The following is a 22,782-nucleotide window of genomic DNA, read 5'->3' on the forward strand; positions in this document are numbered from 1 at the left end:
ATGTTATAACGTTCTCTCGCCCTTCTCTCCTATCCTGCTCGCTTCTTCTATAAATTTCATTCTGTCAGCCCGTGGGCTCTCTGATCAAGGCTTCATAATGAATCTATAATATAGCAATCTCTGCCCGTGGGCTTCATCCCGATTAGGCCGCATCTGATTCTACCTCAGCCAGCGGGCTTTGTTTAATTTAAAAAAAAAAAAAAAAAAAAATTTCTCTTTCTACATCGCCCTATTCGTCTTTAGCTTGAGCACACGCTCGCTAAATTCTTCATAGCTCGAGCTTACGCTCGCTTCAGTCCTCCCTCGCCTGCTTTACTAATCTCTCCTCTGTACTGTTTCCCATCTTTCCACTCTCTTCCTCCTCTCACGGCATCGATTGTTAATTAGCTAGTATATTCATTGCATTCTCTCTAACAAATATGTTTGTCTTTCATGTTCTCCATCTAGAGCCCGCATCGTAAGTATCATCCTTATTTCTCATCTCTGTTCTGTTTTTGGGGGGGGTTTTCTGTTCAGCGGTCTCCCCTCCTGCGGTTTCTCCCTCCTTTCGGACGTGGTCTCCACGACGGGGTCTAGGACGCCAACGCACATTCCTAAATGTATTCTCAATAAATCTTTCTCATTCAGTTCGCTGAATCTCTCATGATTGAAATGTAGCTCTCAGCGTAAGTTCAATCAGGAAGACTCTGGTTCCCATCATTCCCTTCATCCCCATCCGCTTCCTAATCTTTTCTCCTCCTCACTCCTCCGCTCCCCCTCTCTTCCGCTCTCTGAGTCAGGTGCTTAATAGTTAGCACCTCCCTCTCCAATCAGCTGTCTCCTTCTGTCCCTCTCCCGACCAATCACAGCTTAGCACGGTATTTAAATGTCTCCATCTCCTCTCCAGCTGCCTTCTGATCGAACTCGGCAACCCTCCTCCACCCCATGCACCTCCAGGCCCACGCCAGTTCAGACCTCCTATCTCTTGCCCTCCAGCTCTCCACCACCACCAGGTCTAGACCCCGGGGGGGTTTTCTGTTCAGCGGTCTCCCCTCCTGCGGTTTCTCCCTCCTTTCGGACGTGGTCTCCACGACGGGGTCTAGGACGCCAACGCACATTCCTAAATGTATTCTCAATAAATCTTTCTCATTCAGTTCGCTGAGTCTCTCATGATTGAACTGTTTTTATCAAGCATGTGTGCAGACAACAGCCATGACCAGAAGCAGGATATGAACACCATGAGGACAAATGTCCACTTGGACACAACAACATCAAAGGTCAAAGATTGTGGTCACTGTGACCTCGGACGTCTTCCCAGGAACACCTCTTCCTTGAGATTTGACAATGACTTCCATTGATGGACTTTGATCAGTAGCCATTAAAATGCTAAATATGACTTCAAATAAATATATTAAAAGAATCTTACAAAAGGTCAAGCTTCAGCCTACAATTTCAGTTTGGCGGTGTCAACATGCAACCTGCAACATGCAAGTCTAGATTAGCTGAAGTTATGATAGACACGACAGACAGATGCTTCATCTAAACACCTGCCAGATTTTAGGTGCCCAGACCAGTTTTTAGGTGCCAGCCTGTTTCAGTTTTCAAGGAGCATTGGACTGAGGAGACTCGTTACCATGGTAACAAAAGGTGAAAAGTGATGCCAATGGGATATGTTTGCAAAATTAAACATTTGCCTTAAACCAATTCATGATCTTTTCCTTAACCTTAACAAATTAAATTTGACTGAAAAAAATCAATCAACAATACACATTGTACAGCAACAACAATGCATTGCAATTTTTTTTTTCAACTCAAACATTTCACCAAGTGGTTGCACAAAACACTGAGCGGCTACGTTTGAAGCTGTGCTGATTGGCGCTTCTGCTGAAGTGAAGTGCTCTCAGTCCTCTGTGGCTCATGATTGGACAACACTTGTGCGAATGCAGATTCTTTTTGAAGGACAAACGAACGTGGGAAAGCAGCACAAGAGGCCACAAGAGGAGCAAGTGCTTGAGAGCTGAATTAATTAATTTGTAAAAGCAGCAGCCGTCTTAACCATCCTTGTGTGTGAGTGGTACTTGTCAAAGGAGCCGCTAACTGGCAATGACCTGAGAGAAGAAACGGTTATTTAACCACGAGATTTGTCAGAGGAACATGAGGAGCAGGATTTGATTAAACAAAATGAATTTCCCCTGCTCTGGTTTGTTCTCCCCTTCTCCCCCTAGCGCCGTCTGTAAATTCCTCTGTGCCATTACCAATCACAGACAATACTCATATGGATTTCAAACATGCTTTAAAAAAAATCCCACTACAGGTTTTCACTGGCTAAAGTCTTGAACAATGTAACTCACTCTCAGATATCCCATACTTCTCAGAATGACCTCTTTAAGAAATCTATTGTCTGAGGCTCTTTCTATGAAATCCTCACAGGGCCAAATCATGCTCTTCAAGCTGTCAGTAGAGATGAAACACAAGACCATTTACCAGCATCTTGACATTGTGTCACTTTGACAAATCAGGCTGCGGCTCCTTGAGTAGTGATTGGGAATGACAGGGCAGCAGTTCATGAATTTACAATGTGAGATTTAGAAGCAGAAATAGCAGATGGCACAAGACAGCTGATGTGTTTGTGTACATGCTTCAGGGTCCATAAATGTTTCATTATTTAATGCCAATAACAGTGGAAACCCACCTTATGGAGAAGATGTGAGTGGAGTAAAAGACGGAAATGACACAGGAAGGATGGAGTAGAGAGGGAATAAATAAGCACGTATGCAAACAGAGAAAGTGCCCAAACACATTCAACCAAAATCATTTAGTGAGATATAATAAAGCAGGTCATGTTTACAGGCTGTAAATAAGAAAAATGTTTATTTCTGCTGTGTAGCCGAATGTTTTAACATAGAGGTCTCTTAGGATCTACTCACTTTTCAAGGCAGCCCCATGTGGTCATTGTAGGGACTGCAGATTTTAGCACTTCATTTCTCAGCCTGGGATGCTCAGTGCTCACAGAAGACAGAACTGTTGTCCACTTAGGTCTCATGATGGAATCTGAAAGAAAAGAGAATGCAGTGTGACTACATAACTGGACCTCAGCAACTTCTACCGTAAGCTTCACCGGTGACATCAAGTAACAGTAGAGGGAAAGACACATCAGCTGTAGTTTCAGCTACATTTCCCAACATTCCCTTCACCCAGAATTGAATGAATTCAGCCAGCATTTATTTTTAATGAGAAAGAAGGAACAGCTTTTCCTACTGCGACATGTCAAAATGTCATCTGTGATAAAGACCTGGAGGTGAGAAGCCAGTCAGTGTAATGAGACCCAATGTCACAAATCTGTTTTGGCAGATAATAAATATTGTATTGGAATCAAGTGCATTATATTTCAGACATAAGCGTTTATACATATGGCATTTCGTGTAGAAATGTAGGCACTTGGAGGTTTTTGTTTCATGTGTTTAGTGTTTCATCATTTACACACAGACCTGCACATTTCATCAAGCCAAAGCTACACTTTTTTGTTCTTCTTTAGGTTCCAGTCAGTCTTATGTTCAGAAAAGGCAGCTGTGAGTGCAACAGCAACCAAACACAGAACGCGTTCCATCAGAGGAAAGAAATCAATAGAGAAAAATACTTCTCACAGCTGCTGCATCTGTGAGCAGGGGAGTGCACTGACCCAGTTTCTCACGGCCACACACAACAATCTGTGTGTTTGGCTTTTGTATGTTTATTTGTGCATTTTTAATCTGTATGTGTTATTTATTTATGTATTCACTGCTAGTGGCATTATTTTCCTGATATACAGTGAGTAATGTGGCTGCTGGGATTTCACTGGATGTCCCAGGCCCAGCAGCTGTGATGACAATTGGAAACAATGTCTGCCTATGTTCGGCTTTGTTATTTGACTAATTTCATTTGGATCAAATCATGGACAAGTAAGCATAATCTGGAAAGTATGCTCCTCCTCAACAAGCCAGCAGAGTGGACAGCTATTTGGATTCAATAGAAGAGGGGAGGCCAACAAGCCAACAATGACTCTGCTCTAACATTCTACCAGTGTCAATGTACAGTCACACCCCACAAGGACCAACAACTTCCATTACTTTCCTCTGTGGAGTATTTGGCTTTTCAAGAACTTTATATGCTGTTGGGGACGGGTCATAAAATTTAAGAAATCCCAACACAAACACAGCTGTAATAACTCTTCCCTCCATCGTCTATGTTGAGGAAATGACAAGAGACAAGAAATCTTGACTAATCCAGGAAGAAAAGAAGGATTTTTTTCTTCATGTGCTGTGAACATTGCTACTATAATGATTTGTAAAGAGAAGAAAGGAAATGAGCTGGATGAAAGTAACAAGAGACAGCATGGAATACAAGGACAGAGCATAAAGAAAAGAGACAAAACTGATGAAAGGAGAGGGTGAGAAAGAGAAAAGTCAGAGAAAGAATACATAAAGGAGAAGAGGAGGAGGCAGAAAAGAAAAGATTAGAAAGAACAAGGAGGAGCAGGCAGTTAACAAACACAGTCAGTCAGTCAGTGGAGGGGTAGGCCCCATAACTTTAGATAAAACTCTGGTTGATCCTCCTCCTGCTGAGATGGACTTCAGAGCCGAGGCTGCAGATAAGTCCGCCATAAATCTGGACTTTTCAACACAGTCACGCACTCACAGCCAAGGGACACACTGATAGATTTCCCAGAGGTAGGAGGCAGCCAAGTTGCTGCACTGTAATGCCTGAACTAGCAGAAAAAGATGACATTGTCAGTAATGTGTAGTATGAAATTAACTTTTACAGAGGAGGGTTTGCTCTACCAGCATTGGGCTGAACGTGTTAACTGACTCACATCAACCAGTAAAGAATGGGAGAAATCACAAATGTTTCTTGGGATCTGGTAAAAAAGAAAAACACAACAAAACAAAAATCTCTTTATGTCTCTTCTAGGGCTCCGTAGAAATATGGATGCAAAGTGAGTGCATACAATCATGTGTACACAAAAAGAACAATTTTTAGTCTCTGGTGTGATAATTCATCCATCATCTACCAATGCTGCTTAAGAAGAACATATGGGACCTTTCAGCGAGTCAACACTCACACCATGCAGGCCCCTTGTAGAGCCTTTATGTGCCCCAAGTCTCAATTTAGACTGATTAGAGCCTGACCTTAGCAGTGAACTCACACACACACACACACACACACACCCCTACACACACACACTCACACACAAAGAACCCCTGCCGGTCTTGATTAAGCTGTGACCCCGCCACTGACCACTGGACACTAAACAGTCCCAGACCAGGACGCAGCTGACATTCTGAGGAGACCTCATGTGGCCTACCATTGTGCAGAATAACACGAAGAAGCCTGAGCTGTGGGACTGCATGAGGAAGTCATTTTAATCTGTTTGTTCTGCCGACACAGAATTTCAAAGGAACATTAACTTGACGTTCTTGCAAAGTGTTCACTCGCCTACAAAATGTTTCTTTTGAATTCAATGCTTCTAAATACTGACCATTGATCTTTATGAGACTCTCTTTAATATGATTTGCCTTTCATTGTCTTCGTGTGATATGGACAAAAAAAAACACAAATCCTAAAAAATATGTAACCATTAAATTGGATTATTTCCCCTCTTGTCTTTTTTGTTTGTGAGGTCATTTTCATGCAGATGTTTCCATGTGTGTGTTACTGCTACAGTTCAGCTGTTGCTCTACATCAAAAAAAAAGCTTGACATTTCCATTTAAATAAAACAACTGGAATCCACTTAAAAGTGTAAAAGTGCACACATAAATTCAACACATCAAATGGAATTCTTGTACTATAATAGTTTTTTAAGTTATTTGTGTGCTTGTCAGCGCCCTTTTATTGTCAGCACTTTGTTGTTGCGCTGGGTCACCCCCTGTAAACCTGAAAAATGTTGCCTGCATCGTCCCTTCTGTTCTCAGAGCAAATGATCTTTATTAGATGTATAATTTACTCCAGGTTTTTACCAGAAACTGTATCCTGTAAAGCCAGGTCATGCAAAGGAATAACATCTATATTCTGACACACACACATAGTTTTTGTCCTGTTCCCATCATATAACTTATTTATTTAATCCTTACTCTGAGTGAAGACTGACAAAAATGCTCTTACTTTGTATCCATATGTTACTAAACCTCTCTTAGTCTTCATAACAACACGCACACACACACACACAAAATCCCTCTTGAACAACCTCTTCTGTCTTCACTCTCCTCTCCTTCTTTTAAATCATCCAGCTCTCTCCCCTCTGTTCTCCCCCACCACCAGCACTCAGCTGGTCTCCACTTAAATGCATAAAGCATCCTGCTAGGAGACAAACTAGCAGCAAGTATGTTATCAACAGAAATGCCAACATAAATTTACTTTAACAGTGTGTTGGGACAACTTTCTCCATTGCGTGCATTCCTTAGAACACAGGATTTAAAATCCGTCCTTGGTTGCACTGCTGATAGTGTACATGTATGAGGGCAATTGATTACTTACACAATGACTGCATAAAAATGATAAATGTAGCTGAATTTACGAATTATTGTTGGAGGCAAAAAGTGGAAATGCAGTTAAAGAATGTTTTTAAAGGCTGGACTACCTTATCTGAACATGAAGTTCAGATCAGTTCATTCAGGCATTTGGATCACATTTGTTGTTTTTTACTTAGCTTAATTTTTAGCAAACCCTGCTCTCTTCACAGACCAGCCGCCTATACAAATCTAATTTTAAAGCTCTTGGAAAGTTTTATGTAAAATTTGACTTCATTATCGCTACAGTTATTGCCGCTGCACCAAATATTAAATGCATTTGACTCTTTTACTTTCGCCTTACTTTACACTTCTTCTTCCGGTGCTTCCTGTCACTCATCACTGTTTACCATCTCCTAAAGCTGAAAAGGCTTCAACAATTACCATTAAATTAAAACAAACAGCCTGGTCGTGTGCGTCCACTCAGAGAGGACAAAGTGATGACTGTTCCTACAGCACGCCAAGGTCAAGACCCTGCACCGGAGCTCACAGGCCCTTAATGTGGCTGATCAGTGTGATGAAGTCATTCACATAAACACACACACACACAGACACAAACACACACACACACTCGTCATAGTCTGTAACCTCTTGACCCATAGATCACAGTGTCAGATGTTTATTTGTTGATTCCCTCCATCCTTAGCGACATCCATCATCGCTGTCAGGTTGGAGGAGGGGTGTGTGTATGTGTGTGTGTGTGTGTGTGTGTGTGCGCCTGCACTGGCATGGGTGCTGAGTGATATGCTGTGTGTCAATATTTAGCTCTAATAAAATTTAAGAGATGACATGGGTGGTCATGGTGTGTGCTCTTGTGGCCTGTAGTTTATGAGTCAGGATGTTTCTACAAAGTCAGAACTGTATGAGATTAGAATTGAATACATATAGAATAAAATTGAATTTATTTCAGTCTATGTCTATATTCAGTCTATGGGCTCATGGTGATATTGTTAGCTTCACTATTCACCCTCTAGATGGAGAATGTGCATCAGACGAGAGCATCCTCACAGTGGTCATGAGGTATGATTTATTATGTCTGAATAATGTCACCTGTACCTGACAAAAACTAATGATGACTGATTTTTATTTTCTTATTAGTAATTTCATTGTATTAAAACTGCAATAAGCACAATTATAAATCTGTATTGTATTTATGGTGTGCTTTTAAGAGTCACACCTTCACAATCTTTAACACTGTCTCAAAGGTTAATAGAAAACTGTAAAAACATTCACTGTGTCATGTTTTAGTGTTTCAGGAAATCATTTTTGACCACATTTGTTATTATAATTTTCAGTTTTGATTTGTATTTCCCTGTATAATTAAAGCAACCTTTCACTTTAATCTTTGTATGATTAAGCGGTCAGCTACCAGCACTGACCCTGTTGTTAATGAGCACTGATGTCACCTGCTAACCTTGAGTCTACTTCCAAAACTAACATCTAAAACAGACTGACTGGAATAAGTGTTTTTTTTTCTGGCTTACATTTCATATTTTTCAAACTGTAACTTGCAATCAGTGAGCGAACACTCTAGAAGTCGCACAGCACCAGGACATGTGGGCCAACTTCATCAAACTCACTCACTGTGTTGACCAAAGTAAACGTTACATTGAGAGCAAACTTTTCACTTTTGATTAAATATAAATATCAAGCCAAATTTCTAACATTTCTTTTCAAACATATAATTTTTCCCAAGGATGATAAACAGCAGTCCTGCTGCTGCAGTCCCACTCCAGGCTTTAAAGGTGGGCTGTTTAATGTTGTGTGACCCTCGCTGCCCTAATGGTTTTCATACCTCTGAAACGAGGAAAAACAAGTTGCCACCTTAAAATTTACGAGACATTATATTTCTTTCCATCAAATCTCAGTCAATCCATCATCGTTAAGGCTTATCAAAATAATCAGCAAGCCTGTAAAACAACTTAACCAGTGTTTTAGCTGAGGCGCAAGGAAAATGTGTGAGCGCACATGTGTTTGTCACCCTCCGTCTCTTTCCTTATGTTCGGTTTTTCCTTTAGACAAACATATGTTGTGATGATCATACAGAGAAGTACCAGGTTACCATTGGTTAGTTTGATTTTTGACCCCTGAGTGATCGCTGGTGGTAATCTAATAAAGAAATAAGATTCCATCTCATCTTGATTCACTTTCACATCATTCTCTGGCTCTTTTTCAGCCTTTCTGCTTCACTGATGCTCAGTCGAGCAGCTCAGTTTGTCCTCTCTTCTTAAAAGCCTTCCTTCCCAGTGAACAGACAGAGTCAGTGGATGCTTCAGAGCGTGCCCAGTGGAGCCACATTACAGCCCCCAGTGATTTCTGGATGGCAGATCACAAGTTTACTAAAATGTAAAATGGAGATGAGCTTATGAGGCTTGACTCTTTGAAGCTCCACCCATAATCTTCACTTCTGAGAGCAGCCAAATATGATGTTTATGTTGGGGACTCACAATCACAATCATAAGAGAGCATGATGACCATGGAACAGTATGGTAACCTAATGTGAGCTTCCCTCTGAGCTGGCACTAGAAAACTGAATCTGCAGCATGCAGGTCTGGAGGCCGAGAAACAGAGAGAGAACTACGAGGAAGACAGCAAACAGTTAATGACATGAATCACTAGTACAATGATACAATGATACCTGTTATACCTGTGGCTGAGGCCATGTCAACAAGTTCTCTACACACTTTAGACTAGTTACACCTTACTAAACAGAAAAGTTTTAAGTCTGGTCCTAAAAGTGGTGGTGGTTTCTGCCTTGCGAACTCAAGTTGAAGCTGGTTCCATAAGAGCATAGAAGAACATATGAAACTATCAGGTCTTCAGATATAATGGAGCTAGTCCATGTATAGCCTTGTAGGTTAGAAGAAGGATCTTGAAGTGTATCCTTGAGCCCAATGGAAGCCAGTGAAGAGGAGAAGATGTGATCCCTTTGGCTGCTTCCTGTCAGAACTTTAGCTGCTGTGTTCTGCATCAGCTGCAGACTGTTGATGGAGTAATGTGGACATCCTGATAATTGTGAGTTGCAATAGTCCAGTCTTGAAGTAACAAAAGCATGGATGCGTTTTTCAGCATCACTCTGTGAGAGGATGCTCCTGATCTTAGCAATATTCTGAAGGTGAAGGAGAAGCGGTCTTAGAGACCCGTTTGATATGTGGAATAAAACACATGTCCTTATATATCCAAAGATAATGCAGAGGTTCCTCACAGTCATACTGGAGGCCAAAGTAATGCCATCCAGAGAGAGAATGTTATCAGATAATCTAGCCCTGAGTTGTTTGGGGCCAAAAACAATGACCTCAGTTCAGAACCCAGCCTCCTGGCTGAAAGTCTGCAGTTTTGCTATATCCACCCTCTATCCCTCCATCTCTTACAGAATGCTACACCAGGCAAAATCTTGGCATTCACTTGCAGTCAATCCATTGTATTGTTTCTATGTGAAGATGTGTTGGTCCAACCAAATGTTGGCACCCTGAGCACCTTCTGACTCAGACCCAACAGGGAACCCCCCAGTACTCATACAATGTTACAAAGGTACATTTGTGTTGGGTCCCTAATTATCATCACCTACAGGGCCTACAAAAGTCACATCAGATTAAATGTAAATGTTGCTTGAAATAAACAAATGAGCGGCACATGTGTTGAAATGCTGTAGAATTTGCACTTACATCACTTTTTTATCTGTCGCTCTGGCAAACTGCAATTGTGCTTGGCTTTCTTTAATTTTCTACAGCCACTTCTGTTTCGATCTCTGTCACTGCCAGCCTCCCAGTGACCCCATTCATCTGTCACTTCCTTCCTTTCCTTTCATCATTAGGCTGTCTTTCTGTCACTGATGTCTTCAGTATTTCCTTCCTTCCTTCTCTCCTCCCTCTCTCTCTTTTATCTCTCCACACTTGTTTTTTCTGTTCTTATTAGCCTGTCTCAATAAATTCCTCTCCCCCATCTAACACCCACCAGCTCACCTCAGACACACACGCACACATTTCTGTCTAACATCATACACATTACCTGGCACATTAATATGCACTGGTCCACATCCAACATGTCTATAAAGGGAGCATAAATGCATTTTTTAATTGCTGCTAAACGGCTGTACTTGCAGGCAAAGAGAAGTGTACGCTGGGAACGATATCGTACACTATATTATTGATGCCTTTGTCTACCTCTAGTTCTATATTTTTGTAATTTTCCCATTGACAGCTGGGATAGGCTCCAGCCCCCTGTGAGCCTGTACAGAATAAAACAGGTAAATATAATAAATGGATGGATGGTTTCACAAGAAAGACTAATGTAGTTCAGAAATGTTTCTAAGCCACAAAAAGGTTTCTGCCACAATCCAAAGGCGGCCACTACATCTTAAGACCGGCAGAAGAGGTTTGGCAGCAAGCACCTGCTAGAGTTCATGACTGTCCTGCAGGACCCAGTTGTGGACACCACCATAGTCCAGACTTTGACAAGGTTTTCTGCTTGCCTGAGAAGAAGGAGGGGGAATCCTGCAGACTGTGGCTTTTGCTGCTGGTAGTGCAGCAGCCATAGTTTCATCAACACTGATGCCACGAAGCAGCAAAAGCACCAGCTGAGTATTTTTATATTATCCGTGTGACTCAAAGCACGCAATCAGAGTTTGAGGTGACACTGCATACAGAGGGTGAGGTCAAATTCTAACAGAAGGCGGTTTATTTTTACAAATACCAAGCCATGATATGCTTCTGGGCAAAGAGTCAGAGTCATAATGAAATTTACTGAGTTCTTCAAGTGCACTTTGGAACAGTTAAGAGTTATTGCAATTATGGAAAGTAGATCCTCTAGTGGTGTTTTGGAGGGTAATTCTGCAGCAAACAGGTTTGACCAAACCAAAACCAAAAAAGGAGAACCTTTCAGGGCTCCTTTTTCACTCACTTCCAGGCCAAATGTCTCTTTGATTCAGATTTACAAGTCTGTAAGTATACACATGATGATAAAATATAAGTTTGTATATGTATGTGTACATGTACAAAAATTTGACTGATCTTCAAAAAGCTGTCTATGATGAAAGCTCAGCCCATTCTCACAAAAAAAATGTAGCTGGAGGTTGAATTTTAAAGTCCTTAAAAAAGCTGTGTGTGTGTGTATCTCATCCCTGTGAACAGATGACATCAGGCAATACAATCATACAGTATGCTTAGCATAAATGTAGCATATTGTCATATGTTGGGAAATATATCCATATTTTCCTGCTTTAATGTAACCATGTGTCGTACCCATGGATTTATTATTGAACAAATGTAACATTTCTATCATGAGGATGTGTTGTTGAATTTTGTTAGAATGAGAAAAAATTAACGTCCTGACAATAATACTAAAGTATGGATGTACACTGTGTGTCTAGTTAGGAAAGCTTAAAGTTAGCTAAGTAGTATTGATGGTTAGGGTTAGCGTGAGTCTCCAAAAAATGTGAGCATTTGGCAGAAGTGACCTGGCTAGGAGTGTGTGTGAAAAGAAATACACTCCTGTCATAAGAAACTAAACCCTCATGATTTACAATTTGTGTCCAGTCCTATTACTCTCTAAATAATCCCCACATCACTCTTTTCTTGCATTCTTACTAACTCGGCCTCTCTCTCTCTCTCCTTCTCTCACACACACCTCAAAATTTACAGCACCTCTCACACACCTGAGAGACATGGGTCACAAGGTTTATGACTTCACGTAAAGGAGAGCGGTGAGATGAATGCTAGAGAACGAGAATGGATGCAAAACAGGAGATGAAGGATGGCTTGAGGCAGATGGAGGAGACAGAGGGAGGGCAGAAAGGAAAGAGGAAGGAAAGAAAAACAGGATGGAGGTGGAGCTGAAATATACAGTATATACACTATATTATATATATAATTGAATTCATGTGTTCCGATTGCTTCTGTGGTCACGGGTGTATAAAATCAAGCACCTCGGCTGCAGACTGCTTCTACAAACATTTGTGAAAAATGGGCCGCTCTCAGGAGCTCAGTGAATTCCAGCGCGCTATTGTGATAGGATGCCACCTGTGCACCAAGTCCAGCAGCAACTCAGCCGTGAAGTGGTAGGCCATGTAAAATGACAGAGAAGGGTCAGCGGATGCTGAGGCGCACCAGAGTACACCAACCTTCTGCAGAGTCAATCTCTACAGACCTCCAAACTTCATGTGGTCTTCAGATTAGCTGAAGAACAGTGCGTATAGAGAGCTTCATGGACTGGGTTTCTATTGCCGAGCAGCTGCATCCAAGCCATACATCGCCAAGTGCAATGCAGTGGTGTAAAGCGCACCACCACTGGACTGTCAAGCAGTCGAATGGCGTGACGAATCACGTTTCTAATGGACGAGTCTGGGTTTGGTGGTTGCCAGAAGAACGGTACCTGCATTGTGCAAAGTGTAAAGTTTGGTGGAGGGGGGATTATGGTGTGGGGTTGATTTTCACAAACTGGGCTTGGCCCCTTAGTTCCAGTGAAAGGAACTCTGAATGCTTCAGCATACCAAAAGATTTTGGACAATTCCATGCTCCCTGTGGGAACAGTTTGGTGTGGAAGAACTTGACTGGTCTGCACAGTCCTGACCTCAAGCCGATAGAACACCTTTGGGATGAAGTAGAGCAAAGACTGCGAGCCAGGCCTTCTTGTCCAACATCAGTGTCTGACCTCACAAATGTGATTCTGGAAGAATGGTCAAAAATCCCCATAACCCCACTGCTATAAACCCTGTGGAAAGCCTTCCCAGAAGAGATGAAGCTGTTATAGCTGCAAAGAGTGGGCCGACGTCATATTAAACCCTATGGCTTAAGAATGGGATGTCACTTAAGTTCATATGCGTGTAAAGGCAGATGAGCGAATACTTTTGGCAATATAGTGTATTTAGGTGCATACAGTGTGACTTTTCTGCTACTTTCTAAGACATATTAAAATACCAGAATCCACGTAACCGATTCTGTCAATATGGGCTTTTGTTAAACTGTTTATATGAATTGAATTGAATTAAAGCAACCAACACCAGATCAATGCTGTGTAAGTAGGTGAGGCACTCCCAGCAAAAGTATAAATGTCACTACCATGCCCAGGATAGAGAAGTATATGTACACATACACAGTATAACATGTGACTGAGAACACTGAGAAGTTTACTTGATTAATTTTATTTTCTTATAATTAAAAGAATCTTAAGTCGTTTTCATGGGCAGACATGATACAGGGTGGTTTTTTAAAACCTTAATCAGTGGCTTTAAACCACCATAAACACAAACAAATGTGTTTTAGAAATTGGCTTTAACAAAATAAGCTGCACTTGTTATATTTAATAATGATGGTTTAACCATGTAAACACCACTGTGTGATTTAATGAGCGGCTTTACCCACATAAACATAAAAGTGCTTTTTAATGGTAGGTTTTAGCTGCATAAATAGGGGGTTTGTTTTCTCTGCGGCTCTGACACTTCTTCTGATTCTGCAACTGCTGATGAAGCACAGACCTTCCCTTTAATCTCTCACCACCACCCTCCCACCCAGCTCACCTTTAAATCAAGCTTTTATACTACAGCAAACATAACTCACACACTCTTGAAATGTTTCCTTTTTGTGAATGAAGCCTCTTTAATCCCCCCCCACCCCACCACCACCACCTCTACAAGTCACATGGTTGCATTCACAAATGCGCAAGCAAACTGCTACTAATTATGTTTGTGTCTAACTACAGTTTATATTATACAACAGTGGAGCAGTGAATATTAAGCTACATCACAATTTTCAGTGAAGTTCATGGGAAGATGGCCGCCTTCAGGGTCTTTGACTGGCCTTTTGTGAAGAAATAATAATGAGTGTGTATTGTCGATAACCTCAGAGTAAGTAATATGGCTATGATTGTCTTCGAGAGTGGCTGTGCTTGTTGAAGTCTTATCATTCCACCAATGCATCCACCCACTTCAGCTGTAAGCACACACTATGTTGGTTACCAGAGTTCACTGCATAACAACATACCGCACAACTGGGAATGTGAAAAAAAAACACAGTTGTTAAAGTCAAGCCTGTATCTGCTCTGGATGTTCCTGCTCCATGTGCAATTTCTGAAAAGAACTACACAACTGGCCCTGTGACCGCTTCTCCAATCAGCAGCTGTTCATCACAGCTGTTGACTGTAACAAAGCTGTTTTTAGCCAACAATAACTGATTATATACAGACGTATGGAAAATATGAGCATTTGGACAGAGATCAACATGATAAGGACTAGCTCAAATGCCATAAACCATTGCTGAGGAAAATTTATTCGAGGAGTACTTAGTTTCAGGTGGCTGTGAGTCTAATCCACTAACAGGGGAGAGGCGGGGTTTATGATCTATACTGCACCCATCCACCAGGGGGGGCAATCCAGATGCTCGCCACACTTTTGGGGAGCTGTCATGTTGTCTAAGTTATATACAGTCTACAGTGGTTGGGTTGGAGAATTTACTGCATGATTAGGTCAGAAGACAGTTGGACTGTGAGGCACTGTGAGGACACACAGCTGGAATTATGGTTTACATTACAGACAGAACAAGCAGCAGTTGCAGAAGATAAATCAGATGCACACCGCAGCTATAAAAATGGCTCCATGGTCTGCTTTTGATGCAGAGCGAACAGTAGCGTGTGACACTAAACAAATAATGTCTGTGTCAGAGGTCCGGTGACCTCTATAAAACTTGTGAAAAAAGCTCTACATATAGGTCTAAAATTTGGCTGAAGTTTTTTCAAACATACACACACACACACATATACACACACAAACCCCTCTTTAGCCCTCGGGCTAATTTCCTATTTCCATGCGGCGCCTTGTCCCTAATCCACGGGTTAGACTCTGCTGAAATGGCTCCCCATAGCTTAACCATACACACACAAACATAGTGCTACACACACAAATACACACACACGAAGAGTGTAACCTTCCCACCAGCAGCCCCGAGGAAGCCCTGAAGGCCTGTTCAACCTCCTCTCCCCAATGCAGATGTGTTATTTTACATAGTGTATCATCATGGACTTTATTGAGCAGCAAAGTCCATGCTCATGCACTTTTTAAACTGTTCCCTTTCAAAATAAAATGCATCACAAGAAAATGAATACCCCCATCACTTTTCATGTAGTTGCTATAGCAATCCCACCAATTAAATGCTTTACTAACTTACTATACATAAATGAAGAATATATTTACATTTATATGTGACTGCTCCTATGTCTAATCACACTGGAGCAGTGTGGGATACAGCTTGGTATGCACAGTAGTAGTGCAGGCACACACATATACTCAGTCCAGTGGTGGGCCCTACAGACTCCCTGGGGATCCACAGATTACCCCCAGCCAAAACCACTAATCCCCCTCACATACCTACCACACACTCACACACACAGGATTTCTGTCTGTTCTCTTCTTTTTCCTAATATATCTTATTTTATGGGTCCATATCAGTTGTTGTGGGACCTTCAACCACAGGGGTCCTGTGTTGGCTAAGGTGCTGCAGGACCAGGCAGTTTAATCGACAGTGGGCCCTAAAGGTCACAACCGCTGCAGGTCTCTCACAGGTTAACCCACAGGGGACCCCATGAGGCAAAACTGATGTGGACCCTGCATGGGATAACCCACCCAACAAATACACTACAGACAACACACAGGTAAACCCAAAGGGGATCTGTGTGGGTAAACAGGTGCAGTGTTACCAAATGCACAAATGCTGATTTTTTTTCCTCCTTTATGCAGCTGTAGACACTGTGCAGTGAAGAACCAAAACACTTACGCTTGTTACATACTCCTACATACTCTATTACATACATGAAGAATCTCATCTGATATTTCACGAGAAATGTGTGCAGACAGACACACACTCGCACAGGTTTTGAAAACAGTTCACTGCTGAACAGCAGCAGAAACAGCAGTTTATGTGATCCTGTTTGTAGATTAGAAGAAGTAGAGGAAGATTCTGGACTTCACGATTTGCCTAAATATCATTTTACCTGAAAGAGGGACAATAACGAGCTTGTAGCATGATAACAGATTGAACTATGTCTGGCAGACAGTAGTGTTTGACCTGTGTGGATTGTGCACTCATTCACCATGTCCACTGTGAAATTCCGACCAATCACACAGTAGTCCTCAGACACGATAAACAAAAAAATGTTCTTCCTTAAGTTCGTCCTTAAATGTCTACCAGTTTTGTTATTTCCTTGTGATGACATCAGCAACTTTGTGACATCAAACGTACTTGGTGATGTTGGATAGGTTTTAGCAACAGAACTGCTTAGTTAAGTTTGGAAAAAGATTATGGGGTTAAATTAAAAATGAGTGATGCTCCAACAGAGTCTGGCCACACTGTCTCACCAGCTAGTAACTAACTTTGTCTGACAGTCTGTAGGTGCTGAGCTGGAGGCCTTCTGAACAAAGCTGCCTACACAAAGCCGACCAAGCATTTGCAGAATCTCTGCCCTGCCTTGTGCTGCAGTCCCATTCACTGAAAGGTGAGATGGATTGACTTCAATACAAAGAAGAAATGCTGTAAGACAAGAGGTAAGGTTTTTTTTCCCCCACAGAGGATTTACTGAAACCACTCTGCTCTACCTTTAACCTTTGTGCTCCTCCAGCCATCTGAAAAACCCATGTGAAGAAAAAGGAGAAGTCCGTCTGAATTTTGTTCAGCGATTCATTTTCACTCGAGGCTCTACAGGTTTCCATGAGAGGAGGTGATGTGCCCTGTCAGACTTCTCTTAGTTGTTAGTAATAACACTTAAGCCTAACAATACAGTGTGACTTTCTGCTACACGGGACGCTGCTGCAGAGCAACCTGAGCCATTTGTGAATAAACCCAACTACAAAGCAATTTAACAGCACTTCATCCAGGTAGATGGCTTAACGACACATAATCGCTCCCTTGGCAACAACTTTACCACAAGTATCTGATGGTTTCACAGCGGCTAAGCTGTCTGCGCCGTAACTAAGACGAGGTCATGAGGTCAAAGGTTAAAACTACACTGGCTCCTACTGGGAGATCCGGTTGCTTAAGGTATATGTGACGTGAGTGTGTGTGAGTATGTGTGTGTGTTCAACTCCTGCTGACCATCAACTCAATATCCTGTGCAGCTCTATATGCTGGCTGAGAGATGTTTGCTTCTTTTCATCTCCCAAACCTTTTCTTGTCATGTACCTTTACTTTCTTTCACACTTATTACATTAAATCTATTTCTCATTATTCCTTTAACACAGCGTCTTTCCTGCCCTCTTCTTTTGAGCAGACCTTTCCACTTATACACTCAATCCATCACCACAACCTGCTCTCTGGTCCCCTGATACCTGTTTCAGAAGAATCCAGTGCTAAACTAAAAGCAGATTACACTTCTTTCTTTTCAAATGTGGAGATGACAGAGACAGAGGGAACAAGAGCCGGCCCACATTTAAAGGATTATCACTTTTAACCCCTAAAGAAAGAAAAGGATCCTTTTTCAATTTGAAAGGATTACTTTCCCGTCTTAAAAATTGGACAAAAGAACAGAAGAGAAAAAACAGCCTGCCCAATGGGTAAGGGTCAAGAATGGATGAGAATCTGTCCATTTTTCTCCAGGATTATCATCACATTGCATGCTCCCTGGTGGTCCACTGCTGACGAAGGCAAATATTGTGCACAATTCCTGCAAGCTTAAATGAAATAAGTGGACAGAACTCTGTCTTTTTGAGGTGGCTGGTGACACGAATAACAAAACCTCAGAAAGCTTGATCGTTAACAGCTGTTAGATAGAGCCACAGCCTTGTGATGCAGGCAGGTAGAAATGCACCTGTGACTCTTTAGGGACTCTTTAGGATAAGATATGAATCAGTCTGGTATGTAGAACATCCCTCATTAATTCAATTCATTTCGATGCTTATATTTAGTCCAGTACATTCAGACAGATTTGCATTGTTCATAAACAATGTTGGACCACAAAACCCTTTAAGAAACTTAACATCTCTTTACAATGGTAAAAAAATGGCACCAAAATGGTAACATTCTAACTCAAAATGTGCAACAATGGTCAGACGCCAAAGGAGGAGGGTTAATCGGAAGGAGTTAGAAAAGAAGCAAAGAGACGAATAGAATAGAGGAAAGGATAAAAAAAATGGGACTATAAAGACAGAGGGAGGGTTCTTGGTATCCATGGAGGTACATAATGAGAATCTCATGATATGGGGCCTCTACTTTTCTCTGTCCTCTGCCTCCCCGTCTCTTCCTCCCTCTTTCTTTCATTCTAGCCTTTCTCCTCTTCTTATCCTCTCCTTGCTGTTTTTACCAGTGCCCCTCTTGGTGGAGGGGCACCCTCTTCTAAAATCCCTCCTGCTTCTCTCTCAACCAGCTGCATGCGTGCACGCACACACAAATTACTTGACACAATTTGCATAAGAAAAGAATCTCTTTTTAAAAATGAATCAGATCTGAGACATTTACTAATATTTAAACTGTGATTTTTAACAAGTATACCTTTTGACTCTCTCTTGTCTGGAAGGCTGTGAATAAAAACCTAATCTATAATAGCTGCCGCTACATAAAAAAAAAAATGTAATGTGGTTTTTAAATTAAAACTGCATGAAACAAAGTGGCACTTTATCTTTACGGCTAATTTATCCAATCAGGATAATATCCTGTTCATATCTCCAGAGCTGACCGTGACCAGCTGAACATATGTCAAAGCAGCCAAGCACAAAGTGCACAAAAAAGTGCAAAGTGCAGAAAAAAAGAGATCCACATTATATAGCCGACAAATTCATTTTACAGTCACAATGAGCACTAAAGAATAGCTAATTCACATTTATTTGTATTATTAGTAGCAGCAATATTAAATAACAACTGTTATTGCCAATCAAAACTGTCAATAATTGATGATTAAATATTATTAGGCTCACAGAAGAAAGCAAAAGCAGTTTAACTACAACTTGTAGTATTAAAGGATAAAGGATTCAAAAAGGATTGATTTGGAGCAGTATTAATTTATGTTGACCACAAGGGGGCAGCAAAGCAATGACCAACAGCAGCCTGTCGAGGTAATGGATTAAATAAAACTGAATAACAAAAAAAAAAAAAAAAAACCTGACCAGCATTGATATGATTGTTGATAAGATCTGTGAAGTGCTGTGGACTTTGTGATCATAATTCACTCACTATAGTGTTACAGCTCCTACACTTTTGGTCCAATGAGGAAACAATGTTTTAATGTGTTAATGGTTGTTAGACTTGTCACAAGCTGTTGGTGTACTTTGGCCTTCAGAGATTTACTTCTTGGCAGGTGTAGTACTCTACTCTGCTGGGCGTGGCTGTTTTATAGGCTCCTAAAGTGCATTCTGGACTGAACATTTTTATGTTTTTTACTTTTTACTGATTACAGCAGTTCAGATCCATCTCTGTCCATCATCCATCAAGCTTCATTTCAACACCTCATCTACCCACATATGTAACCTTGACCCTTTCTCTTCTTTTTGGCCCTGTTCTTTTATAAAGCTTTGCACCCTCTTTACCCCCCCTGTCCCTCTGTAATAAAATTCCTTTGGGCTGCTTAGGTGACCACAGGACCACCGATGCGCTTTTCATGCCTTTTTTTTCTTTTTCTCTCTTAAACCTTAAATCATGTGATGATATAAGACTGTTTACAACTGCAGTAACTACAGAGTCAAACTGAAGACTGATCTAAAACTCCAGGAAACAGACCCAGATCTGGATGAATAATAGACATGTCTTCACTCTGGGGTCAGATGGGCTAATCCCTGCCTTTAGAGGAAGGATAATCAGATGCATCACAAGTGCAGTGAGACATTCTGTGATCTCTGACACATTAGTGAATGTCACCCATAATCACATGATTTGATTTTTCACAGGGGCCACATTAACTTCTATACAGAAAGCTAAGGGCCACATATTTTTCATTTCATGTTTTTTTTTTAATATAACCATACATTGGACTAATACTAAAGTTCTGTTATACCTCATGACATTTTCATCATTCTGAGAATCATTTACTCAGAATGACTTTCTCCAACTTTTATAGCAGATTTTATGGACACACACATTGCCCCCACTCCCCCCAAGCACTTTTAACCCCCGCTCACACACACAGGTGTGCGGGACTCAACATCACACACATGCACAAACACTCATCCATCATTTTGACACACATTGGTCAGACACACACACAGATGCACACACCAAACCACTGATGCTAACACTCTTCCACTTAGAGTGTGTTTTTACAATATTGTAATGGATGAGTCCATTAGTATTCAGTATTTTTCACACCCTCACTGGCACCAAAAGTGGGCCGACCCTTTCACATTAACAAGAGCTTTCAACACACTCCTCACTTCACATGATGAAATACAGAGAAGGTCATCGTATCCGTTCATTCTTTCAATTATAACACCTGCAGTCATGCATTGATTCAAATAACAATAAATAAATGCAATTAAATAATTGTATCTGAATGAGTGAGTGTGTGTTTGATGCCAAAGCGCTGTGAGAAAGATGACATTTACATTCACTATGTGCTGACAGTGAGCCAGTAGACTCAGAAGTGAGTTTATGATGGATGAAAGGGTGTGTAAGTGTTAGGACTGACTTATTTACCTGTAGCCCAACCTTGTGTCCAGAAACACAGACAGATAAGTGTGTGAGCATGTGTAGGTGAGAGTCAATCAGGCACAGGTGGAACACATCAGGGCGGAGCCGGTAATCAGCAGGAAAGACCTGAAATGAGAGGGAGGTTAGAAACTTCAAAATAAAACAGGAAACAGGCACGCTTTCAAAATACCACTAGACCAACAGGTGGAGACCTGAAAATAAGCTATGAGGATATGAAATTTGTGGAAATTCCAAAACAGAGCATTCTGGAAGCAGATGTGGTTGAGTACTGTACTGATTACAAAACTACAAACAAAACTGTGATCACCTGGCCTGTAAACATGAACAGTTTTAAAGGATTTATGACTGTCACTGCTTTAGTTATGGAGACTTAGTTGGTGTTTTCATGCAGAGTCTTTCTCATACACAGATACACACACTTTCCAGTAGTAACTGAGGACTACATTGTGTTCTTTAAGTGCTCCCTTTATTTTTTGAGCAGTATATTATATGCTCCTGCATCTGAGTTTCAACCACAGCTTACACACACAGCTCACGCACAGAGCAGGCTGATATCTGCTATTGGTCAATTTTAATAAATGGCACCTCAGTGGACCCATCACAGCCAATAGAATAAAAGGGCGGTCCCTAAGTCTCAGTCACTTCAACCATCCTGGAAAGTGAAAGTGAAAGTGAAAGCACTGACAGAGTGAAGGACACGGTATGGGAGGCTGAGGACAAAGCTGCACAGGAACAGCCGTCGTGTATGAACACTTTTTCCTTCATCTGTGCAGGTAAGATCAGTGACATTAGACTGTGATCTGTGTGGCAGAGTTAAAGGTAGGGTAGGAGATTTTGAAAACTCAGTGAGTCAGCCAGATTTTGGAAGTAAGCACACGCCCTTTTCTCTCAGAGCTCACCCCGAAGCCACGCCTCCCAACCAGTCTGTGACTTCGCCCATCATGCACGTACCTCTCTGGTGCATGCAGAGCAGGGAGTGACAACCAGCCAATACTCCGCGCAGGTGCGCCTCGTAGGATTGGCCCCGGATTTCTACCAGACGCGTTACTGCAGCGCAGCGTCAAGCGCTGTGAAACGCTTCCATTATAGTCAATGAGAGTATTTACAGCGGCCGCGCAGCAGCGCGTTTTAGAAGCGTCCCAGAAGCGTTGCTGCGCGCTGCTCCGCGAGTGATACGCGGCAGTTCTATTTTGGAGATGTGTCGCGCCGAACACGCGTCTATTTGCACCAACTACATCGAGCAGACAGGAAGTCAGTCACCAGAATAAAATAGTTTCCGGTGGATTTTCAAAATAAAACGCCGTCAGACTGAAATCTCGCTGATTTAACGTCGCTACCGGCAGAGAAACAGCCACAGCCATGTACGAGGAGAGATTCAGTTTGAAAAGTAGAGAAACGGCATTTTATATGATAGAACATGCTTTTTATAAGGACGACATCAGAAAGCAAAAGGCAGGGAGAGAAGCAGCAGCTGTTCTCAGAGGGGAAGGTGAGGAGCTGCCCTGTGTGTTGAGGCATAGGCGTAGCTGCCATTATATCAGAGGGGGACGTGTCCCCCCCACATTTTCAAATGGCCCGTTTGGACCCTCACACCTCCCCACACACAGTGGACATGAGGAGGTTCCCAACAAAGACACAGAGAGTT

At 41.7% G+C, this 22,782-nt stretch overlaps 2 protein-coding genes across 2 annotated transcripts in view; one reads left to right on the forward strand and one right to left on the reverse strand.

Annotated features, from left to right (window-relative positions):
* The window catches only part of sema3bl (sema domain, immunoglobulin domain (Ig), short basic domain, secreted, (semaphorin) 3bl), an 86,437-nt gene that overhangs the window by 58,331 nt on the left and 5,324 nt on the right, over nt 1–22,782 (reverse strand). Inside the window, exons 3-4 of the mRNA XM_028409062.1 lie at nt 21,123–21,242; nt 2,907–3,030 (exon numbers count right to left, since the gene is read on the reverse strand). The gene's annotated coding sequence lies outside the window, so the exon portion shown is untranslated. The remainder of the gene's footprint in view (nt 1–2,906; nt 3,031–21,122; nt 21,243–22,782) is intronic.
* Nucleotides 21,807–22,782, forward strand: part of LOC114438033 (uncharacterized) — a 143,411-nt gene continuing 142,435 nt past the window's right edge. Inside the window, 1 exon segment of the mRNA XM_028409059.1 lies at nt 21,807–21,910. The gene's annotated coding sequence lies outside the window, so the exon portion shown is untranslated.

The sequence above is a fragment of the Parambassis ranga genome, chromosome 7 (assembly GCF_900634625.1).
Source record: "Parambassis ranga chromosome 7, fParRan2.1, whole genome shotgun sequence".
Taxonomy (NCBI): Eukaryota; Metazoa; Chordata; class Actinopteri; family Ambassidae; genus Parambassis; species Parambassis ranga.